At 40.8% G+C, this 17,250-nt stretch overlaps 1 protein-coding gene across 4 annotated transcripts in view; it reads right to left on the minus strand.

Annotated features, from left to right (window-relative positions):
- The window catches only part of Tbc1d1 (TBC1 domain family member 1), a 200,594-nt gene that overhangs the window by 171,547 nt on the left and 11,797 nt on the right, over positions 1–17,250 (minus strand). The gene's annotated exons all lie outside the window — the stretch shown is intronic.

Raw genomic sequence — 17,250 nt, forward strand, 5'->3', positions numbered from 1 at the left:
ATGCGTCTTATACATTATCTCTGGTCATTTCTGGTACAAAACTAAATTGGTAGATAAACAGAGAAATGTCACACTAGATACATAGGAAGACAAAGTGGCTCTGGAATCTCTTGACTCCAGATACCACAGCCACAACAAAATTGTCTGGGCTGAGGTGTAGCTCAGTGGTAGAGCATTTGCCTAACATGTGAGAGGTCCTGGGTTCAACCCCCATCCCTGAAAAAAAAAATCATCAAAAAGAGATTAAGAGGATACACATTACTGAAAGTCACTTTACACTGAGCCATCTTATAATTTCATCATAATAAATTCAAGGCACCGATTAAGAGAGACAATGACAGACTCAGACTAGCAGTCTGACCCACTAAGCCAAGCTGAGAGACCTTTCAGAAAGAAACCCAGCACGTCAGAGAATTCCAACTGTAGTTCATATGACCTTGGATTTCAAGAAATTATTTATCTAAATAACTTCTGTAATGTTTGTTTGTTTATGGTAACAAACAAATTATAACTTTGATAACAAAGTCATAATAGAAAAGACAGGAATCCTTTAAAGTTGGATTTCTTATATTTTAGCTAAAATTCTGGCCTTCCACTAAGAAGCACACAGTATTCCTGACCAAAGCGGCCAGTCATCATTCCTTTGGCAAAAAGAATCAGGAAGAAAGCTGGCACAGGTTCATTGTTTGTTGTGTGCAGACCAGCTGCAAAATGAAGAATAGTCCCAATGCAAGGCTGGGTCCCTTACTGAGTAAGCAGAAGAGAAAGTAGAGTCAAAACAAGCTACATGAAGAAGAAAAACAGAGCAGGGGATTTGGGCACAAGGATTAAGAAACTCACAGAAACAGAGGCTCAATGATCAGATGCAAAAGGAAGAAAAAGCATTGCTTTGACTCTGATACCAAACATGTCCTATCTAAGAGGGAAAACTCCTAGGGTAATTCACTTATCAAGTTTATAAAACAAAATATTATTGTTTTAAACATCTGGTCTATATCTCACTGTTGGATATAATCACAATTAGCTTGCTCAATGCATTAAAAAGCAACACTACAAGGATAAAATTTATGCCTAAATTTTATCTGACTTCCAGAAGAGAATTATATTACTTTTCAGATGAGATCAGGTGCATTTGGGGTGATATGGCCATAGACTACTTTCATACAATAACACTTCAGTACAAACAGTTCTCCTGTATGCCGGGCTCTATTCTAACTACTTTGCAAATACTAACTCATTCAGTCTTTACAGTGACCAAAGATCGTAGTCCTATTACTATACCCATTTTACAATTGAAGAAGCTAAGGCACAGAGAGATTTTAATACCTTTCCTGAGGCCTTTGAGCTGGTGAAGTGGCTCTGAGTGCCATGCTTTTTGTCACTTCTGCCATACAGCAATCACAATTGCTATGGGGAGGGAACAGTAATGACCTGAATTTCAGCCTAACGATATTTTGGAAGCACACTAGCCAAATGAAATCATACAGATTTATATTTAAGCAGCTCAGCTTCCCTCTGCATCATGTATTTCCACAAAATTACACTTCATTTGCATAATGGCATAATGGTTGTTTCTAACATGAAAAACTCACCTGCTAGGTCTAAGACAATGTAATTGCCTTTGTTTGCTTTTATAAAAGACATCCCTATGATGAAGCAAAAACTAGGGATGCCTGCAGTTGCAACCATGGATCTGGGCTCCCAGACCAAAGACAACATGAGTTAAATAGCAAGAGATCTAAGATAGAGAGATCTAAGATAGAGACTCTTCCAGAGTAGTTTTAAGGAGGGAAAGATGTGAACTCAAGCAGTCCTCATAAGTTGAAGAGCAAAGACCTATAGAATAAGTAGGATTTATTTTATTTATTTATTTTTTTTTTGTAGAAGAAAACAGGACCTTGCCTTCAAATGAAAAAAATAAAACTAGGAATGAGAAGAGTTCCAATGGTGTCATAACTTTGGAAAAATTAGCTCAGTTGAACTGTTCCTGCCTCTATTAGCAGCTGAATTAAATTGAATAGTTGCTAATAATTCCATACAATATCATCAGGTGAAGCTACTTGCAATAAATGCAGCTGAGAGGAGACTCTAAAGTTCTCCTCTCTGTAGCAGAGTTGATGGTGGCAGTACTTAGGAGAAGGCAGACTGATGCTTGGGTCCAAGGAGCTTTCCAGGGGACCAGGCTTTGACAGTAAGAGCTTAGAAGACGTGTGTTGGGTGGAGAAACACATCTTCAAGGGGCATCTGGAAATGGGGATGCATCACCTGAATCTAGAACACCCCCAGAGTAGGGCAAGCTGCAGAAAGACGAAGTCAGGACCATGACATTGAGCATTATGTGTTATTCCCTGAACGAGGATGCCTGGCCAAAGAAGCAAGTGACAAATGAACTCATCACAGCTCAGTTGGCCACCGTGTGTAGTAGGGCCTTCTTCCCAGAGGAGGAAGGTGTCTTTTTCTAACTTATAAAAAGGTGCTATCTGGCTTGAGCATTGCTGGAGAGCAGTGCTAAACTCTTAAGAAGTCACCTGATTTAAACCAAAAGGCAGAGAGTACCCCAAAGCCACAGGGAGGGAGTCTTGTCCTGGTACTATCCCGGATCATTTACATTATCTCTGCCTTTGGCATCAGCAGTTAGATAACAACATTCACTGCTAGAACTCACCACCTTCCCCAGAGAGGTCTTCCCCTACGGCCTTTGTGCTACCTTCCTTGCAAAGCACACACATTCCTTCCAAATATTGAGAGCTAATGCAGACAAATTATGGGTCATTTTCTTCTAATGATGATGGATAATCATTGCACCATCCCAGGGCACCATCTGGCTAATTTTGTAGGATGAATGTCCTCCAGATAGAAACACATAAATCTGCAGTAACTGCATTGAACAATTTAAACATGTCAAAGGTAGATGGGGCACTTTTGGGACAATTTCTCTCTTTTGTTATATAGCATAAAATGATACCAAACTACAATTTATTGTTTCTAATAGAAGATATTATATCATTTCATTAATTTATTTGAAACTTTCATGAAAAACTATTATCTGAATGGCATATGATGGGTATTTTCTGATTTTTTTGTTACCTGTTTCTACTCTTATTTTTAAATTGTCTACAATGATTATATGTGATTTTTATAATCAGAAGAAATACATAATTTTTTTCTCAGCTTGTTTCCTTTTCCTTTCATCTTCAGAAAGGGTTGGGTTTATGCAAGAAAGCAGCCCAACATGTACTGATAGATGGGGTAGAGAGTTATGGGTTTGCCAGAGTAAAGCTAAGCAGTGTAAAAGAAGACAGAACTCCATGTGTGAAGACAGACCAGGGCACATGCAGTCATACTACCTGCTACAGGGCAGTCATATTGTTCTGGGGCAAAATGAGGCTAAACAAGGGAAGAATAGTTACAGCTTTTGCGGTTGAACTGCCACTCGCCTCAAAGGGATCAAACATAAATGGGGTTCTCGTGGCTCAAGCACTTAGAAAGTGCAAGGTCAGCTCTAGGTAGGTGGGAGGATGCTAAGGGACCTTGCTACCCATCCACTAGCTGCACAGCCCCCATGTTGGCTTCATTGCATAGGCTTTTCCCTGCAGGGGTCAATGTGGTCCTCAGCAGTCCCAGCAGAGAGAATGTTTTCAGATTGACTCTGATTGCTTGGCTTGGAGCACAAGCCCACTTCCCAACCAATCATAGAACTTGGAAAACAGGATATGCTAATTATCTATGGGTTCTCCCCAATGGACTACATGGAGGTGCTCTTGATAGATTAAGAGGAAAGGATGCTATCCAGGCAAAAATCATGGATGTCCTCTAGTGGAAAACAAAAACCAAAGAATAGAAAACTAGATAGACTCAGAAAAGGAACTAAGAGCAAAGTGGAGGTCATGAGTGGGAACGAAGTGAGAGATTCTTAGACAATTTCCAGAGGTTCAGATGGAGGGTCTGTGGTTTGGTTTTATCTGCCAGCAACGAGCACACGGTTGAGTCAGGACGTTTGAAAGGTACAGATTGTCAGGTGGCCATCAGGTGACATCCCTTTGCACTGAATTCTAACAGGGCTGCCTGAGCCTCATCAACATCTCCACCCTGTCATTACAGCTGTGCAGTAAAAATCAGATTGGCTTCTGGAGCCAGGACTCCACTACATATGGATGCAATTTGACATCAGACATTAAGGCTCAGTTTCCTCAACAGCAAAGGAGAGACTGAACTACAAGGCAGTGCAGACTCTATTTGTCTGAGCTTCCATCCTAAAAAAAAACTGTGAATTAGCTATAACACCAAACCAAATCATGGGCAAGTATATTAAATGTGGTGATATATGTGAAATTATTTTGTAAATTACAAAGAGCCATGCAAATTAGTTGTGTTTTTTTTTAACATCAACAGATAAAGGTGATTAAAAAAAAAGACAAACCTCAAGGTAAACGGATACTCTACTCGAATAGAGATAGGACCTGGGAGTGTAGTTCTATGTACAGCACTTGCCTAGCATACAAGAGGCCCAGCGCCACAGGAAAGAGAGGGAGGGAGGGGGAGAAGGGTCAGAAGTAGTAGAACTCCGCCATAGCTGTGCCTGCAATTCTAGCAACTTAGAAAGTGAGATTAAAGGGATGATTTCGCAAGACCAGCCATAGGAAAAGAGGGGGGGTGTTGACAAGATTCCATCTCTACCAATGAAAGCTGGGCATGGTGGCACACAGCTGTCATCCCAGTTATGTGGGAAGCATAAATAGGAGGACTGAGGTCCAGGCTAGTCCAGGCATAAAGAAACCCTATTTGAAAAATAACTAAAGCCAAAACGGCTGGGAGCTCAAGTGGTAGAGTGCCTGCCTAGCAAGTTCAAAGCCTTGAGTTCAAATCCCAGTACTACCAAACCAAAAAAAAAAAGTAGTAGTTGGGTTAGAAGTCATGAATGGCATCTCCATGTCCTTGCCTTCTGTTCACTCTTCACTGAACTCTGGCACCGAATCTTTACTACTCCACTGCCAAAGATCACCAGTGGTTACCCATACACCATTTGTCAGATGTGTGTGTGTGTGTGTGTGTGTGTGTTTACATGGGAGTCTCACTATGTAGCTCATGCCGGGCCTTGAACTTGTGATCATCCTGCCTTGGCCTCATGAGTGCTGGGATTACAGCACTGCTGTCCTTATCTCTGTTCTTAAAACTCACTGCTTCACTGGTTTCTGTGACACAGCTACCTCATGAGTGTTCTCCTTCTTTGTTCCTTTTTTGGACTCCTCTTCCCCTACCGACCTCCTAAAATACTCACATTTCCCAGCATCCTTTGTCCTTGGACACTGTTAGTCACTCATAGCTTTGTCTACCATGTGCATGCTATGCCTGCTTATCTCCATCCAGTCATTCTCTCTCCCACTTTCTACCACTCCTTACCTCACCACGGCTTGGTGCTTAGTCTCTCCCTCTGATTTTCATATCCTCCTTAAAGATTCAGCAAACACTTCATGTTCTCCAAGAAGGCTTCCCACAAACCCCAAGTGAAGAGCTCACCCTAGTACCCTGCATACAGCTCTGTCCTATTTCCCTTTACCTGATGGTGTCAAAGCATCTGTCTGTGGTTTTCCTCCAAACTCACACCCCTGTCCCCCAGCCCCTGGGCTCTAAGTTCCTGAAGGACACTGGCTCTTTGTTGGGTTTTGTACCCGCTGGTTAACTAATGAAACCAATGCTCAGTGGTGGTTGAGATGCTAAATAAGAACATTCTGTTTGCAGTGAAAATACTGAGCCAACTTTAATATCAGTATAGATTATGTAAATTATTTCTCAGTCACTCAGCACTGAGAGGAGAAACTCATCTATCTGAGCTGGGAAAACGATGATATTGCAGAATCTACATTTACAGTATTTATTCTGAGAAATGTGCACACGCAGTGTTTAGCCACTGGTCATGTAATGAGTCTTACATAGGGATACTTGTTCTTTTCCCTGTAGTTAATTGCAGAGAAGCTAGCCAGTTAAATTTAAACTTTGAAATGCTTTGGATTGTTTTTTCTTCTGAGCTTTTTATTTCCAAGATGCACGTTTCTAGTTTAGAAAAAAGGAGCATCTAAGTCTTCAAGATCATCTAAGTCTTCAAATCTCCAGATAGAAATCAGTTTTTACACAGACAATGATTTTCCCCAGTTGTTGATATTTTGTTATAAGGCCTACACAATCATCTAAAATCTTTTTTTTAGAGACACTGGGGTTTGAACTCAGAACCTCATGTATGCTAGGCAAACACTCTACCACTTGAACCACACCCCAGGCATTAAAATCTTAAAAAAAGAAATTTTATGTGATAACTCTTGGCAATTATGCTGAATTATGCTATATCAGGAAGATTGTAGTTCATGGCTAGTATGGGCAAAAAAGTTGCTGAGAGCCAATTTCCACCAGCAAACTAGGCATGGTGCTATGCACCTGTAATCCCAGTTATGTGGGAGGCATGGGTAGGAGGATCGAGTCAAAGGTTAACACAGGAAAAATGGTATACCCTATCTGGAAAATAACTAAAGGAGAAAAAGGGGGGCTTGGAGAGTGGCTTGTTAGCGCATCTGCCTAAAAAGCATAAAGGCCTGAGTTCAAGCCCTAGTACCACCAAAAAATCTCTAAATTGTAAGGTTAGCGTTACAAAGAAAATGTCAGAAACATACCATAATGTTGGTTTGTTCACTATTTAAAACATAAGAGAGAAGAAAGAAGAAACTAAAATCTTACTTGGTATAATTTTATCTTCTTCGTAAAGCACAAATGCTATCTATAGCCTTTGGATGTAAAACAATGCTTTTTTCTTTGCTTCATTATAAAAGTCACTGAGAGTCACCTCATTTATCATGAGCAGCCTGAGGTAATCCATAATGCAGTGGAAGGAGAAAGTCAAGGACAGATTGCCAAAATCCAAGTGTTACAAATCAAGCTTGTGAATGGAAGTCACATGGATGTGATATTATTCACCTGCACATACAATTCATCTCAATGGTTTTTATTTTGAACTTTGAATTCCATTAAGACATGCCATCATAATTAAAATGTAATCTCTGGTTTGAAATTTAACATCACAGAAGTGGCCTGGGCCACTATGGGCTCTGAGTCATGCTCACTGCTAAGGAGATTATCCTTAAAATAGTCTTAGTGTACTCTTTTGAGGGGGAGGAGCACTGTTTCTATTAATCTATATTGATTGATTAGATCGACTTCAAAACAGATACAAAGCAGATGCAGGGGAGAGTGGGAAAAAGTTAAATGACTGTTGACAGGGACTGGGTAAATTATGTAACATCAATAGGAGTTCAGGCAGCAAGAGGATATTCTGTCACTTGAGAGATGTAAAAAATTTGATCAAAATCCCTTCTACTGGGGAAAGAGAAGCCCAGCACCCATCCAAACGCCCAGGGCTTCCTGGGAGTCCAGGGTTCCTCCAGTTCCCTGTCCCCAGTACAGGCTGGCTCTCCTCCCTGTCCTGCCTCCTGCTGTTCTTTTTTGTTTTTTTAATTTTTTTTTTTTATTATTCATATGTGCATACAATGCTTGGGTCATTTCTCCCCCCTGCCCCTACCCCCTCCCCCTCCCCTGCACCCCCTCAATACCCGGCAGAAACTATTTTGCCCTTATCTCTAATTTTGTTGTAGAGAGAGTATAAGCAATAATAGGAAGGACCAAGGGTTTTGGCTAGTTGAGATAAGGATAGCTATACAGTGAGTTGACTCACATTAATTTCCTGTGCATGTGTGTTACCTTCTAGGTTAATTCTTTTTGATCTAACCTTTTCTCTAGTTCCTGGTCCCCTTTTCCTATTGGCCTCAGTTGCTTTTAAGGTGTCTGCTTTAGTTTCTATGCGTTAAGGGCAACAAATGCTAGCTAATTTTTTAGGTGTCTTACCTATCCTCACCCTCCCTTGTGTGCTCTCGCTTTTATCATGTGCTCATAGTCCAATCCCATTGTTGTGTTTGCCCTTGATCTAATGTCCACATATGAGGGAGAACATATGATTTTTGGTGTTTTGGGCCATGCTAACCTCACTCAGAATGATGTTCTCCAATTCCATCCGTTTACCAGCGAATGATAACATTTCATTCTTCTTCATGGCTGCATAAAATTCCATTGTGTATAGATACCACATTTTCTTAATCCATTCGTCAGTAATGGCGCATCTTGGCTGTTTCCATAACTTGGCTATTGTGAATAGCCTCCTGCTGGTCTTATTGCTCTGCTCTTCTCTGCCCACTGTTGTTGGACATACCACTGACTCTTCTTTGATTTCCACAAATTGTACTACACAACTTTTTACCTGTAGTCGATCATAGTAAGTATCTGGGGATGTCAACAAGGGGAAGCCATCAAAGAGGGAAGGAGACAGAGAGTCAGAGAGCAGAGGGAGGAGCTGACTAGTCATGAATATTAGACCCCTGTTGTTAAAAGACCTTAGCTAATACCACTAAGTCGCCATCAAAGAGAGAGAGAGAGGTGTTTCATTTCTGCCTGAGTTTCCCAAACTGTTGAGGCCTGGCTTTCTCAAAAGCTTGTCACTTCCTTATGCTAAGCCAGAGTTACTTTCAGCCCACCCTGGCCATACTCTTTTCACAATTAAAATGGTGGACCAAAGCTAACCAAAGATGGTGCCCACCCCAAAAGCAGCTCTGCTGCAGTCTTGAAAACAGCCCTTCTTTTCTCCATGGCATACAAGAGACAACTGCAATTTATTAAATGAATGCACCTCTACTGCCATAAAAAGATGTTAAAAATGTGAACCCCCCCCACACATATATATATATACACACACACACATGCATACATATACATGGAGAGAAAACAGAGACAGAGGGAGAAATGGCAGTACGGAATATATAAAATGATGACGTAGCTGGCACCAGTGGTTCATACTTGTAATCCTGGCTACTTGAGAGGCTGAGATTAGGTGGACTGAGGTTCAAGACCAGCTGGGAGAAAAGTTTGAGAGATCCCCATCAACCAATAGCTGGTCATGGAGTTGTGTGCCTGTCATACCATACTGTGTGGGAAGCTGAGAGTGGAAGAGTCAAGGTCTAGGCTAGTCTGGGTCAAAAAGTAAAATGACCACAGCAAAAGGACTGGATGCATGACTCAAGTGCTAGAGTGCCTGTTTAGCAAGCACAAAGCCCTGAGTTCAAATCCCAGTACTGTCAATAAATAAATAAATGAAATGATTTTGTACAGAAACATTTATTTATGTCAATAAGAGAATAAATCTATAAGGATATACAACAATCTCATAATGTTGGTTTCTCTCTAGGAGATGGAATAAGGGGAAACTTTTGCCTTTACCTTTTGTGTACTAATTTTTGTTTTTACATTTAACATAAATTCTTCTATGATCAGAAAAATTAGCTTGGGAAAAAAAGATTGACTGGAAAAAAAAAGAAACTGGATTCACACTGCAGCTGAAAGGACTTACACACAAGAAAGCTTCTCAGCAGCCAGGCTGTTCAGCATCCACGAAGTCTTCCCCAACTATTACCAATAAATGACAAGAAAACTTCACGTACATAAAAACCAAAGAAGAAAACTGTGCAGATTTCAAGGGGCTAAGAGGCAATGATTATTGCCCTATGAACAAAGACTTTGAGGAGGAAAAAGGTCAAGAGGATGGGAGGGAGGGTGGCTCCTAAGAACAAAATCTTGATTGAGCAAAAGAAATCTGTCCTGGTGAGACAGGAAAGGAGAAACAAGGAAAAGAACTAATATGGCTGCAAAGGCGTAGGATAGCTATGTGTCAACTTGCTTGGGCCACGGGATGCCCAGGTATTAGGTTAAACATTGATTCTTAGTACTTCTGAAATAGACAAGTTAGTAGACTAACTATGCAGCAGTCATCCCTCTCCAGTGCTGGGGGCACCATGAGGGTCTGAATAGAAGAAAAAGACAGAGTGAGCTGAATCCTCTGCCTGATCTTGTGAGCTGGGACGTTGACTCTCTCTGTCCCCTGGAGATTTGGTTCTTAGGCCTTCAGACATAAACTGGGATGTATGCCATGGGCTCTTTAGCTGTCAGCCCTGTGAACTATAGCACTGGCTTTCTCCAGCTTGCAGATGGCAGGCCATGGAACATCTCAGCCTCCACAGTCACATATGTCAAAACTGTACAACATATGCCCACTTGGTTCTGGTTCTCTGGGAGACTTTGAGTAAGACAGCTGCTTTCTAGATGAGATTATATTAAAGAAATAAAAAACAGAAAGGGCACTGGTGGCTCACATCTATAATCCTAGTGACTCAGGAGGCAGAGATCAGGAGGACCGTGGTTCAAGGCCAGCCTGGGCAAATAGTTCTCGAGACCCTATCTTGAAAAAAACCCAACACAAAAAAAGGGCTGGTGTGGCTCAAGGTGTAGTCCCTGAGTTCAAGCCCCAGTGCTGCAAAAAAAATGAACACACAAAGGTAACATTTGTTCATTGACAAAGTACCCCTCTGCACCAGGCACTGTTGCAGATGCCAGAATCGACCAGTGGAAAAAAAGGCAAAGCCCTGCTCTCTTGTTGCTTAGGCAGATGGGCAGATGGTAAACAAGGGAGCTTGTGAATAACAAGATAAATTTAGGTAGTGACCTTCAGTATGTCCTAAATAGTGGCCCCTATGGCCCTTTCCACTGTAACACGCATCTAGAGTTAATGACAGGTTGTAGTTTTAAACATGACCTTTACAAAAGAACTCTAAGCAAAATTCCATTATTAACAAATAAAGGGCAGCAAAGTAAAAGGGGAGGGTCCTGTGTTCCCTCTGTGATGAATGCTCAGATTATTTCCAGAAATACTTGCAAGGTAGCCAGTCTAGTCCAGGTAACCAGTAGAAAGAGGACCACGCTGCGTGTACAATTTTAAATTTTACATTTAAAAAATAAAACAGATAAAATTAATTTCAGTCCATGTAATTTAACCCAAAATATGGATAGGAAGTTATTAGGATATTTTATATTCTGTTTTCATACTATGCCTTCTATCTTCACTGTCTTGACACACATAACACATCTCAATTCAGACCAGTCACATTTCCAGTGCTCAGTAGCCACATGGCTACTGATGACCATATTGGACAGGAAAGATCTTAGCTATAAATAAATACTTTTATGATTTGAATCAACTTTAGATGCATGATACTCATAACGTCTATATTTAGGAATAGACTTATTTTCAAGAATAATGATCAAACTCAAAGCATTTGGTGAAAAATGCAAAGTAATATGAAGTGGTATGTATTAAAAACTAAAGACTTTACAAAATTATCTAAGCATGTAGCTAATAAAAGTAGATGCTTCTGAGCCCTCAGACTCATTTTTCAAAGTCAAAAATAAATTATGTAATCGATCTGGTGTCATGAACTGAAACCTTCCAACAAATTCTTGGGAGTTCATGCAGTCCTGCCTGGACATTCTTTTTATAGACGAAAAGATTTCCTGCCAACCCTTGCACCCAGCAGCTAACTTCTGCCTACTCTGACAGATGGTCAGGTGCTGATTAGTGACAGGAATCCACTGTTCCCACAACTGTGCCCTCTGCGGAATCCTAAGGGAGACTTTACATAAGTACCCAGTGGGAATTTAACACAGATGTACAGTCCTCCAAAATATATCTATCAAAACCTTCTCCGAATCCCTCCTTGAGCAGCCAAAGAGTCAGATGTCTGAAATTTAGAAATTATAACAAGACATGCAGAAGAGAGAATAGAGAGGAATATCTGAAAAGCAGAACTATGTACTCCAGAACAATCACCCTCAGGGACGCAGTGTTCCAGCTCAGTCTTGCCATCTTCAATCGAGCAAAGAAAGCAATGAGCTGGCAAACAGAACAGCCCAAGAGAGATGCAGTGGAGGCCAGGCCGCACTGAAACTCCTCAAATAAGGCGTGCATATAATAATTTGCAACCTTAAAATTTCAAGCAGATGGTGAGGTTTTTTTTTTTAAATGTTAATGGGTAAAATGGAATCAAATACACAAGGTAACCAAGTCCTTAAGTCTCACACAGTTCCTGGGAAAGATGGTGTGTTTTTAGGGCTTCACGTGAGATTGTATCGATTCCTTACTGGGAATTTCAAAAGGAAACATTTATTCGCTTAAGTTAAGTATGCAAATAGTTAAGTAGTCTTAACATCTGTAGTAAGTAAGCTCATACCAGTTCAGTCTCAGACAAGTGTCGCCATCAAGAAATGTAGTTTATCTGGGCATGGAGGTACATGCCTATAATCCCATCAGTTGGGAGGCAGAGGAAGTAGGATCACAAGTTCCAGTCCAGCCTGGGCTACTTACCAAGACCCTATCTCCAAAAACAAACAAAAATAAATATTGTTTAGTTGCCAAAAAATATAGAAAAAGGAAATCCTTTCTCTCAAAGGACATCAAGGGCTTCAGATACATTCTCTTAGCACCATTTAATATGGCCCTCTAAATAGACTTCTTTTTTGGTAGTACTAGGGTTTGAACTCAGGGCCTAGGCAGCACTGCACCACTGACCATACCTCCAGCCCTTTTTGCTTTAGTTATTTTTCAGATAGGGTCTTGCACTTTTGTATGGACTACAATCCTCCTACCTCCACCTCTCAAGTAGCCTGGATTACAGGTGTGCACTACCACCAAGCCTGACCCTCTAAGAGCCTTCTGTATGTCTATATCCCGTGAAGTTATTCTGGCTTCACTTTGCTGCTCTCTCCCCTAACCCCAAGCCATGCTTCCTTTATTCACACACTATCCCTCACAATTAGCCTCTCTCCCAGCAAGAAATAATTCTTCCTCTTTGGGAGTCAGCATTCCCACATCAGTGACATCTGTCCTGTCACAGTTATTAAACACCCATGCTGTGCTCAGATTAGGCACCAAATCCAGAAGGTCAGAATGGAGCTGGAAAAATTGTCTAAAGAGCTATGGCAGAATTCATGTCTAATACAAAACGCCAGTTAAAAACATTTGACACACCAAAAATACTCCCATGTACCCCATCTTGGACTCACTCTGGGTCTTGTGCACACTGTCTTCTCCCCTCACCAACATACCAACCTGTATCCCCTCCACTCATTCCTACCTCAGCCATCTCTGCCGCTCCAACTTGAACTCTGTTCTTTCCTTTGATTGTCATAAAACAGCAACATCCAAAATTAGAATCCCTAGCCCATTACCTAGAAAAGGATCAAAGTGCAGTCTTAGGAAGAGCTTAAAGTAGTCCTCAGGCTGAGAGGCAGACTAGAAGATCTGAGTGCGGATTTAGAGGGGGAGGGCCTCTCCGTGATGCTCTGACTTGAGTTTTTCCGGGCCTGGGTCTGAGGAGAGCTCTTGACTTCTGTGTGATACAATGGGCTAAAGATCTGGTCAGGGTCACCCAGCCATCCATCAGTTTTCCAGAGTGGGCGTGTTCATGTCTTACCATGACCCAGACTGAAAACTACTGCCTCAACCCAGACCTTTCTACCGCACTCACTGGTATGATGAGAAAACATACTGCAGGATGCTATGTATGGATTTGGGGAAAACTGAACTCAACAAGGTCCATCTGTTTGTCTTGCTGCAAGGAATTTTCAGAGGTTTAAATGCACGAATGTACAACTCAAGGGGGAATAGAAAACATGGTGTTTCCCTAATAGAGCAGTGTTCTGACCATGGTCTGGGTAACTCAAAGAACCACTATATTCTAAATCACCAATGCATGATGGTGCAGAGCCGTGCATGCTTAAAACAGTCATTAAAGCACAGCGTAGACCAATGGGCATTAAAATAACAAAGTGCACAAGTGCTTTGAGATGGCTTCAGCTTTCTTTTTTTTTTTCATTTTTCTTTTATTATTCATATGTGTGTACTAGGCTTGGTTCATTTCTCCCCCCTGCCCCCACCCCCTCCCTTACCACCCACTCCACTCCCTCCCTCTCCTCCCCCCAATACCCAGCAGAAACTATTTTGCCCTTATTTCTAATTTTGTTGTAGAGAGAGTATAAGCAATAATAGGAAGGAACAAGGGATTTTGCTGGTTGAGATAAGGATAGCTATACAGGGCATTGACTCACATTGATTTCCTGTGCGTGTGTGTTACCTTCTAGGTTAATTCTTTTTGATCTCACCTTTTCTCTAGTTCCTGGTCCCCTTTTCCTATTGGCCTCAGTTGCTTTAAGGTATCTGCTTTAGTTTCTCTGATGGCTTCAGCTTTCATGTTGCAGCTAACCTATAAGAAACTACCATCTGACTTCCACAGGTTCCCTATTCGTGCATGTATAGAAAATACGTCAGCCATATTCACCCTCCTTGCCCCACCCCCACTGGTGCCCTCCCTTTAACATGACCTGTTCTACACTCCTGTTCCTCATTGTTAGTGGGATTTTGCCTTGGTATTTGCCCATTAAATATACTGCACTTTAATCAGCAGAACCCCTTCTATTACTCTTCCTCACCCTTTTCCCCTACCCTGGAGTGTTCAACAGTTTTCAGTACACTTCATTGTATCTTGTTCCTAGACAGATGCAATGTATTTCACTAGTATTCACTTGGGAGAATAATGGAAGGGATGAACTAAACCAGGTACGTTGTTTGCATATATATGGAAATGTCACAAAAACAACCCCTGTAAAACTATTATATACTAATAAAGACATAAAAAATAAATAATGTTTATATATATTGGATATAATTAGTCATATACATATCCAATTATGAATGTATTTCTGGGAAAGATAACTGAGTTAATTAAGAAACCACAAAGAGTAAAGAGAGAAGCTACCGTTTGTAGAGTTGACTGTATTAAAGAAGAATATCACAATTTCCTCCATTTTCTGTGGCCAAATTTTTCTTTATATAATCAACCAAAATGACATATGACAACAAAACGAATGGGAGGCAGCTGTGAGACTCCAGTCATCATCTATTAATCCAGACATCACAGAGATTTGTAAATATAAAATAAAACTATGTCCCCTTACTGCCAAGTATTTTTTGGAAAATATTTTTATTCAGAAAACACTACTTATATTAACATTTAAGGAGCTAATTACTTTTATTTTCAAATAAATTTAAAATTAACATCTTTATAATAACTCAATTTTAATTTCAAATAGAGTATTGATAGATATAACCCACATAAACTGTGCTCTCTGGGCTATTCAATAGTTTTTTAAAAGTGAAAAGTGGTCCTCAGATCAAAAAGTTTGAGATGCTGTCCTAATATGTTTGGTCATGGAAGCTCTTCCATATGAGATGGCTTGAGGATGTTCTACGGAACACGTAAGGGGTGCACCGTCTCATGGTGCACCTGTAAAATGACTACCCCATGTACCTCTTCTCCCTTGACACTCTTCAGTCAATTAATTTATATGCTAATCAAAGGATTTCCTCTCAAACGGGAGTTTTGTGCTCTGACCCTGGTCATAAATGATATGTCTCCTTTGGCAGGCATCCATGCTGACTTCATCTGTTTAGAAGAGGCCTTAATCTAGAGAATTCTTTCACTGAGCAGATGTTACAAATAGTCAAAACAGCAGAGGTTGTCCACTGCAGCGGACAGTTCTCTGCTGTGAGATGTAGAATCAAGCTAATGTCATTTTATCATTCTGTTTTGACAACAGCAAGATCTCTGAAGAAGCTATGTTACAAATAGATATTTTGTAAAATGAGCAGGTCAGCAGCAATTTATATTCTGAGTAATGACAACCTGATTGTAAAAATTGTAAGCAAGCCAAAAATAACCTAAGAACTAATTCATATTTCATCTTTGGCATTTTAGAAAATGAGTAAGGCCAATTCTTGACTTTGAGCAAGACTGGAAGCCCCAATTACAGAATTTAGTTGTAAATCTTTCCCTCCTGTCAGGTATCCAAATGACTGGCCAGAGTGTGTTCACAAAGGCTGTAAAAGACTTTGGGAAGGAGTCAAAAATGTCAAGTGCTGAACAATTATTCCATGCAAAACCTCTCACCAACAAAACTCAGTCCTTATAGGGAGCTGGCCTGGGTATAGACCCTTCGCCCCTCACATTTCCATTCTGGAATCTGCCCAAATAACAAGAACCCTGGAGTTTGTTTATGCCATTTGGTAAGTATCTCGTTTAGAATATGTTGCACAAGCATGACCAGGGCTGTATCCTTGAGAGCTGGAGATGGGCATCTTGGTGTACTTTCTCTTTTTAGAAAAGACTTAAAGGGAAATTAGCACTTATTCTGCTTCCAGTAAAAACTTTCTTGAATAAATTTTTATGACCATAAATGGTTACTAAGTTTCTTTTCTTGTTTGGCAGTTCTGGGAGTTGAACCCACATGCAAGGTAAGTGCTCTACCACTGAGCTACACTTCCAGTCCACTTACTAAGCTTCAGATCCCATTCTACCTCTATTAGATACTCTAATTATTCCCACTTTATAGATGAGGAACAGACTTAGTTGCCTGAGGCCACCCAGTTTATATGGGGCAGAGGAAGGATTAGAATTCGGAACCTCCCACCATCCTGCTGTCCTGCCCATTTGAGTGGTATGTACAAGAATGTCACATGATTTATAACAATAAGATATTTGATGTGCGTGAAACAGTGGTTTTGAGCTCCACAATACTCTCCATTTCAAGAAACCCTCCCTCCTATGGTGTGTGTTAGGGTCTGTTCTGCCTTCCCAGAATGCTCTGCGCCTGCCCCACCTGACCTGATTGCTTGTTGGTGCTTCTGACTTCCTCCTAGCCTCTGCTGATAACCTCTCCAATAGTACTTGGAGCAGCAACCACTGAACCTGTGAGTAAAAGAATCAACCACTGTCTCTCCACAAGTCTACTGCCTTGTGTCTGCAGGTGACTGGTTCCAGGACCCCTCCCCCAGACACCAAGTTCCTTATAAAAAGTCATAGGATTTGCATAGAGCCTACACACTTCCTCCTATCTACTTTAAATCGCCTCTAGGTGACTTATAATACCTAAAATTATGTAAAAACTATGTAAATAGTGTTATCCTGCACTGTTAGGGAACAAAGACCAGGGGAAAAATTCTGTACCTGTTCAGTACAGATGTAATTTTCTGGCCAAATATTTTTTAGCTGCAGTTGGTTGAACCCACAGGTGGAACCTATGGGTACAGAAATCCAACTATACTTAGTATCAAGAACATTAATCCAAATGATGTTCTTACACACTGAAGAGTACGCAAAATTACTTAAGGGAGAGCAGAAAGAAAACATTAGTGTCTTCACTCATATACATACATATATACTGAGGTTTGAACTCAGGGTCTCACACTTGAACTCAGATGTTCTACTACTTGAGCCA

The sequence above is a fragment of the Castor canadensis genome, chromosome 9 (assembly GCF_047511655.1).
Source record: "Castor canadensis chromosome 9, mCasCan1.hap1v2, whole genome shotgun sequence".
Classification (NCBI taxonomy): Eukaryota; Metazoa; Chordata; class Mammalia; order Rodentia; family Castoridae; genus Castor; species Castor canadensis.